The sequence below is a fragment of the Acomys russatus genome, chromosome 14, assembly GCF_903995435.1.
Source record: "Acomys russatus chromosome 14, mAcoRus1.1, whole genome shotgun sequence".
Taxonomy (NCBI): Eukaryota; Metazoa; Chordata; class Mammalia; order Rodentia; family Muridae; genus Acomys; species Acomys russatus.
The window spans coordinates 48,671,909-48,680,486 of record NC_067150.1 but is presented as its reverse complement, the minus strand read 5'-3'; positions in this window follow the sequence as shown (position 1 = coordinate 48,680,486).

Here is an 8,578-nt window from a genome sequence, read left to right as displayed (position 1 = left end):
TCACTTTGTTGACCAGGCTGGCCTTGAACCCACAGTGATCCGCCTACCTCTGCCTCCCGAGTGCTGGGATTAAAGGGATGTGCCACCACACCCAGCAAGTGTCAGTGTCTTGATTGATTGATTGATTGATTGCTAGTGGGTTATACTGAAGTAATAATAATAATTATAGGCCTGATAATAAACAATTATTAGGCCCTATTTATTAGTCCAGAAACAACAAAGCCATGTTGCAGGTATGTGGAGATTCCGCTAGCTACTCTGCTGAATTTCTGGAACATAACTGAGAGTGCACTGCCAGGCATGGTGGCGCACGACTTTAATCCCAGCACTTGGGAAGCAGAGGCAGGTGGATCGTTGTGAGTTTGAGGCCAGCCTCCTGCTCTCCTTGTTGGCCCTCTGAGTCCCATCCTTTCAGCTTGTTGCACTTGCCTGGAGATGCTTGCCCTGTTTACAGTACACATGGCCTGGAGGACCAGTCTCTAGAGAGACTTTGGCCTAGAAACCTCATGCGGTCTCACTTTTGACCTAGTAACTCTGATGTGGCTGCAGTGAGGCCCTGTTTGTGTATTTGCCGCTGACAGGAGGCTGCTTCCTGCTCTGGCTCCTAGACCAAGCATAGTAGACATCCCATGGATGTCCTGAAAACACTGAAGGTACAGGTGGTGATGACCAGAACCATGGTCTTCCTCAGCCTCCAGGAGCCCGTCTGCCCTGACTTAATCAAGTGACATTTTGGGATAAAATTGCCTTCGGGCACAAAAGAAAATGTAACCTAAAAGTAGGATCAAGAACAAACTTTAGGCTCAACAAGATGGCTCAAGAAGAAAAGTTGCCTGCCACTGTACCTGATAACCCGAGTTCGAATCCTGGGACCGACGGGGTGGAAAGAGAGAACCAATTCCTGAAAGTTGTCCTCTGACTTCCACATGGGCATACTGACATGCAAGCCCACATGTGTACAAAATAATAAGGACATACCAAAAGAAAAAAAAAAAAGTCACCCTCAGCTGGGAAGTAACAGCGGAAGAGTACTTGCTGCCTGGCACGTGCAAGGCCCTTCCCTGGTAGTGACCAGAACCAGAGACCTTTCAACATCCAGTTTGAGGCCTGTGTAGCCTAAAAAGTGAGTTCCATGCCATTCTTAGTGACATAGTGAGATGACTTCTCACCTTTCCCCTCCTCCCTCCAAAAGACCCCGGGACAGGTTTCAGAGTCAGTATGTGGCAAAGAGAGCCTGCAGCACTAAACTTCAAGAGACCTTTAGGTAGTTTCCAACTGTCTCTTGTCATCTTACCCTTATTTACCTCAGAACCTGCTCATAAGTGGTAAGGCTGATTTGAGAAGAAGCTACTTCAGGGGCTGGAGAGAGGGCTCAGTGGTTAAGAATACTGGCTGATCTTCCAGAGGTCCTGAGTTCAATTCCCAGCAACCACATGGTGACTCACAACCATCTATAATGTGATCTGATGCCCTCCTCTGGCCTGCAGGCTTATATATAGGCAGAACACTGTATGTAATAAATAAATCTTTGGTGGGGGGGGGGAGTGGAAGAAAAACTACTTCTGTCTGCTTGGTGCTTGCTGTAGGTTAGGCTCTGTGCTGGACATTTTAGGGAAAGCAGTCCCCAAAGATGGCCTTTCCTTACCTGTAGTGTAGCATGTGTAGGAGACAGCCAAGTGACAAATGTCTTTACAATAGAAGTAGCCACAGACTAACTATATCTTAGTCAGGGTCACCAAATACAACTTGGTGAGAAAACAGTTTATTCCAGTTTGTAGTCTATCACTGAAGGAAGTCAGAACAGAAACCCAGGAGGGAGCCCGAGGCCAGAACTCAAGCATAGGAGCACTGCTCATTGGCCTGCTCAACGTGCTTTCTTAGAGTATCCAAGACTCTGGTGCCCAGGTGCCCAGGGTTGGCACTGCCCTCAGTGAGCTGAGTCCTCCCACATCAATCGTCAACCAAGAAAATGTACCATGAGCTGGGCATGATGGACACATGCCTGTAATTCCATCACTGGGAGACAACGGCAGGTAGATCTCTAAGTTCGAGGCTAGCCTGGTCTACGAAGTGAGTCTAAGACAGCCAAGGCTACAAAGAGAAACCCTGTCTAGAAAACAAAACTAAACAAAACAAAAAAAAAAAAAAAAAGAAAGAAAAAAAATAAGGAGGGCCTGGAGAGATGGCTCAGAGGTTAAGAGCACTGACTGCTCTTCCAGAGGTCCTGAGTTCAATTCCCAGAAACCACATGGTGGCTCATAACCATCTATAATGAGATCTGGTGTCCTCTTCTGGCATGCAGGCATACATGCAGGCAGAGCACTGTATACATAATAAATAAATAAATCTTTTTTAAAAAAGAGGAAAAAAAAAGCACTACAGTTTTTTCACAGACTGTTCTGATAGGGCCATTTTCTCAGTTGAGTTTCCCTCTTTTCAAACAACTCTAGGTTTGTGTCAAGTTGACATAAAACTAACCAGCGCAGGCTATAAAATGCCATTCCAAAGACTATGGAGAGCCAGGCACAGTGACCCATGCCTCTAATCCCAGTACTCAGGAGGCAGAGGCAGGTAGATCCTTTGAGTTCAAGGCCTGCCTGGTCTATGGACATAGTAAGACCCTGCCTCAAATAACAAAGACGGAGGGCAGACATGGTGGTGGCACTCCATTAATCCCAGCACTCCTGAAGCACAGGCAGGCATATCTCTTGCCAGAGCTGCACAGTGAGAGCCCATGTCAAGCAAACACAATCTATGAGAGCAGAGAACTTCACAGTGCCTTGTCCTGTCACTCTGGAAACAGTTGCTGCTATTCAGCAGGACTCATCCTTAGCTAAAGGAAATAGATGTCCCTAGATCCAACTGGAGGCCCGTCCCCAGGCTTTACTACTTCTCTGTCCCAGGGCAGTCCTGCATATCTGAGCCAACTGTAACTTGGAAAGGCAGGACATCTATCAAGGATGCTGTCACAGTGCTGACAATGGCAGCTTCTTCCACTGAGGCTGGGTTTTTAAAATCATCGTAGGTAGAAATATTCTTCAGAGAATATTCTGGTTTCCTAATAACTTAGAGAATTCTGCAGAACAAAAGGTCTGGGTCTGAAATTTGCAGTTTTACTTGGAAACCTGCATGATGTCTTTCTAGGCTGCTGCTGCTGTAGCTGAAGTCACTCTGCTGGGCTACACCAGCTCTTCCTCTGTGCAGCTTACCAAGTTCCTCAGCCTCTGTTCCACTGCCCCAAGGTAGGGCCTGAGCTCACCAGGTTCCTCAGCCTCTGTTCCACTGCCTCAAGGTAGAGCCTGAGCCCTGTGCTTCTAGCTCTTCCCTGACGAAGAGCCAACCCTGCAGGACTCCCTGTCCTCTGCCAAAGTAGACAAGCCACGCTTTTTCCTTCCTCTTATCTTTGCACATGAAGCTGTTTGTATTGGAATGACATTTGTCACCTGGCTGATTCCTGCATGTGGTGCTTGAGGTAACCATAGGTCACCTTTGCAAAGCCTTCTCTGGCCCACTGGGCTGGATTAAATGACCCTTACCCAGCTTCTTGTGTTCCCCCCCCCACCCCCTTTTTTTTTCTTTATGTAGCCTTGGCTGTCCTAGACTTGCTTTGTAGACCAGGCTGGCCTCAACTCACAGCGATCTACCTGCCTCTGCCTCCCGAGTTCTGGCATTAAAGGCGTGCACCATCACACCCAGCTCCATGGCTTTTTTGTTTGTTTTTGTTTTTTTTTTTGAGACAGGGTTTCTCTGTGTAGCCTTGGCTGTCCTGGACTCGCTTTGTAGACCAGGCTGGCCTCGAACTCACAGTGATCCATCTGCTGCTGCCTCCCAAGTGCTGGGATTAAAGGTGTGCACCACCACACCTTGCTTAGTTTTTAAGTGCACATTAAAACAAAGCAAAACAAACAAAACAACCACACAAATTGTCCTTAGACTACTTATGGACTTTCATGCTGGGAATGATACAATGAAATTACATTCAAGTGAAAAGTTTCTCTCTTAGATTAGCAATGTGTGGGGAACCAGAAATCTCATATGTTGCCAGGAACTGTAGATTGATGTAATCTTTCTAAGAAACATCTAGAAATATAACACAATTGCCTATGGCCACTCTTTCAGTTCGTGCCTCCAGGTTCCAGCCTTGAGTTCCTGCTCTGACTTCCCTTCCTGGCAGACTGCAACTGTAAGCTGAAATAAACCCTTTCCTCTCCAGGTTGGTCATGGTGTCTATCCAGTGGGAGAAGGCAAACTAGGACAGCAGTGAAAGACTGGAAACCAAACCCCTCGCTCTGAAACAACTAGAGACTGATGAAGTAAATCGGTGCACCACACAGACACAAAACACAGTATTAGGGAGGCTCCTGATTTGGGAAGATTTCTGAGGCAAAGCCCAGATGAAGATATTATCTGACACAAAATTAGTAAATTATTTTTAAAAAGGTTCTGCCACATTTGTCACCTCTAGGATTACCAGGGTTGTTGAGTCAACTGATCTGGCTGTGTTTAGTCAGGGTTTACTAAAGGCACAGAACTGATAGAACACACACACACACACACACACACACACACACACACACACACACACACAGGTACACACAGGCACACACACACACACAGCTTTCAGCCTGTAGCCCACTTAGTCCAAAAATGGCTGTCTCCTATTGGAAAGGCCAAGAACCTGGTAGTTGTTCAGTCTCTGAGACTGGATGTCTCAGCAGTCCCAATCTGGTGCTGGAGTCCCAGAGGATTCCTAGAGGGCTGCTAGCCTTCATTCTATGCAAGAATTCTGAAGAAGGCCATTCTAATGCCACCGAAGGAAAACTTCAGCAACAGGACAGATGAACTTGCCAGCAAGAGTGAGAGAACGCAGACAAAAATCAAAAGCTTCCAAGAAGACCATCAAGGCTGGCGTATCTGGACCCAGGGGTCCTGTACAAACTGCTGTACCAACCAAGGACAATGCATGCAGTAAACCTAGAACCCCATTCAGAGCTAGCCAATGGACAGCACATTCTCCACAGTAGTGTGGAAAGTGGGGACTACCTCTGACAGGAAATCTGGTACCCCCTATTTGACCACTTCCCCTTGGTGGGGAGGCCTGGTGACACTCAAAGGAAAGGGAAGCAGGCTATCCAGATGAGACCTGATAGGCCAAGAGACCATATGGTGGGGGAGGAGGTCCCCTCTGTCACAGGTCTAGGGGAGGGGAATAGGGTGAAAGAGGGGAGAACAGGAAGATACAAGTGAGGGGATAACAATCAGGATATAATCTGAATAAATTATTTTTTAAAATAAATAAATAAATAAAAGAAAAAAGCAAAAGCTTCCTTCTTCCATGTTCTTTCATGTGGGCTGACAGCAGAAGATGTGGTCCAAATTCAGGGTGGTCTTTCCATATCGAATGATCCAATCATGAAAAGTCCTCAAGGTTGGGGGCTGGAGAGATGGCTCAGAGGTTAAGAGCCCTGACTGCTCTTCCAGAGGTCCTGAGTTCAATTCCCAGCAACCACATGGTGGCTCACAACCATCTATAATGAGATCTGGTGTCCTCTTCTGGCCTGCAGGTGCACATGCAGGCAGAGCATTGTATACATAATAATGCTTGGGTCTTAGCCCATTCCAGATAACAGTCAGTTGACAACCCAATTTAGCCATCAGAGGCTGGCTAGGCAAGTGTCCCCTTCCTCGTTTGCTGTTCATGGGAATTCCTCCATGGACTATGGGTTCTGTGGAAGACAATGATCTAACTTCTCCAATAGAGGGGGACCATTCTTGGATCAGGAGGTATAGTAGGAATTTCTTGGACCTGTCAGTGATATAAATAATGACACAGACTTTTATATAGTTTAAAGCTTAGGCCTTTTGTTGGGGCAGATTCTAGCTACCATCCAGACTTAACCTGACTATTCTCACCTATGGCCTGCCACGTGGCTAGCTCTCTATTCCCGTTCACTTCCACCTTTGCTTTCTTCTCCCAGAGTCCCCCTCTCTCCCAGGAGTTCCACCCTTCACTTTCCTCTCCAGCTATTGGCTGCCAGCTCTTTATTGTAACCAACCAGCAGTAAGCTAACACCTGCTAAATCTCTGGTTGCCTAAGGCACTGAGGGCTGTTACAGTGGTGGGCCCCCAGAAAGGACAATCTCTGCTGGTGTGAAATTAACAACTGAAAACCCAGAGACACTCCTTTACAGGAGTGAAGGAAGTTACCCCAACAAAGGGGATCTGAGTAGCTGTGTGTCCCCCGGTATAACTTCCAAATGAGCTCTCAGAATTCCTTTGTAGGGCAATGTAAGAGTTAAATTTCCAAGACTTCCCACGAGCGTTCAAACGAGGCTACTACGAGGCTACGGTATGCCTTTTCCCTCCTTTTCCTCCTCTTCTTCCTTCTCATTTTATGTTTATTGATGCAGAGCCTGACTATGTAGCCTGGGTGGCCTGGCACTTGCTATGTGGACCAGACTGGTCTCAGACTTCTAAGGATCTTTTCTGCCTCTGCTCTGAAAGGTCTGGGATTCTGGTCATGTACGATCAAGCCCAGCCCGCCTACTTTTCTTTTCAAAATAATAAACTAATTAAAAAGCATTCTTAGCCAAGTATGGTGACACACACCTGTATTCTTAACATCAAGAGGTAGAGGCAGGAGGATCAGGGTTCAAGGCCAGCCTGGGTCTCAAGACTCCAACATAAATAGGACCAGTCAGATAGATCACTAAGTAAAAGCATTCACCACATGAGAACAGCAACTTGAGTTTGATGCCTAGAACCTATGTAAAAGTGGAAAGAAGGACTGGACTGTTAAACCGGAGAATCACCATGAGAAAAGACCGAATACATGACTGTCCAATTAAAGCAAGCTGGACTTTGGTGTACACCCAGGACTGGCCAGCTGCCTGCCTCACCCTAAGACAGGATTTGAGAGAGCAGCCCCTGCTGACCTCTTGAGGCCCTTTTATAGGAGGGAGAAGGTGTTCACAGGGGTGAGAGAGTTGGCTGTTACACATTGTTAGGCAGATGGAACGAAAGGAAGGGACGGGGTAAGGCTACATAATACATGAACTGGGGTTGTAAACAGTTTACAGCAGAGCTAAGAAACACAAACTTATTCTTTTGTTATTTGCTTTTCAAGACAGGCTTTCTCTGTGTAACAGAGCCCTGGCTGTCATGGACTCACTTTGTAGACCAGGCTGGCCTTGAACTCACACAGATCCACCTGCCTCTGCCTCCCAAGTGCTGAATTAAAGGTGTATGCCACCACACCCAGCTCAAGAACTGCTCCCACCACCCACCCCCCCCCATGCTTCCCAGCCCCTGCTCCCGAAACAGAGTTTCTGTGTAGCCTTGGCTGTCCTGGAACTTACTCTGTAGACCAAGCTGGCCTCAAACTCAGAAATCCACCTGCCTCTGCTTCCCCAGTGCTGGGATTAAAGGCATGTGCCACCAAGCCCAGCTTTCAAGAACCTATTCTTTTCTTTTTTTACATTTTTTATTAATTTATTCAGATTACATCTCAATTGTTATCCCTTCACTTGTATCCTCCAGTTCCTCCCTCCCTCTTCAAGAACCTATTCTTAATTACAAATAGAAACCTTAAATTGCAAGAATTTAACACAGGACAGACAGGAACTTATTCTTTAACTACGAATAGAAACCTTGACCTGCAGAAGACAAACAGGGACTTATTCTTAGCTGTCTTAACCGCAAACAGAACCTTTAACCTGCAAGGTATATTTTTTCCCGTTTTGGTCTCCCATTAACTTGCAAGGTGTATTTATTGTTCCTATTTTTGTCTCACACTGACTCCACAGTAGAACCTCTGACCCCAGTGTAACAGGCTCCTAGACCTTAGCACAACTGATGCCATGTTGGATCTACTGTTCTGACCTTCAAACCTAGCAAGTGGGCATCAAACCTGACACAATAGAAACAAAGACATATTCCATCCAAGACCCGGGCCATAGTTCCAGGACAGTCCCTAAATATACTAGCCTTGCCTTTGGCTTCTGTAGTTCTGCTTCTTGCTAACTAAAGTGTGACAACTAGGATGTGGTTTTTGTGCATAAAAGACAAAGGCTGTAAGGCTTGGGGCTGCATGATTTGGGCAAGTTCTGTCTGTAGCCTCCAGCCATCAAGAAAGGCTTTCTTTTTAGCTTTAAGAGTGTCTGTATGGTGGTCTCTGGTGGGCTTAACTTTAATAACTACACATGTGTGTGTTGTAGTGTGCACACACACATGCACATACACACAATAATAATAATAAATATTAAATAAATGGTCTAAGCTGGGCGGTGGTGGCGCACACCTTTAATCCCAGTACTTGGTAGGCAGAGGCAGGTGGATCTCTGTGAGTTCGCGGTCAGCTTGGTCTACAAAGTGAGTCCAGGACAGCCAAGGTTACACAGAGAAACCCTGTCTTGAAAAAACAAAACAAAACAAAACAAAAAACAAAAACAACAGAAAAGAAACTAAAAAAAGAAGAAAAAAAAAAAAAACCCCAGCATTTTGGGGGCTAGTTGGGGTGGGAAAGAAGAAAATTAATGACAGGTTTGTCTTGGCGCAAGATTTATTCACTGTCCATACC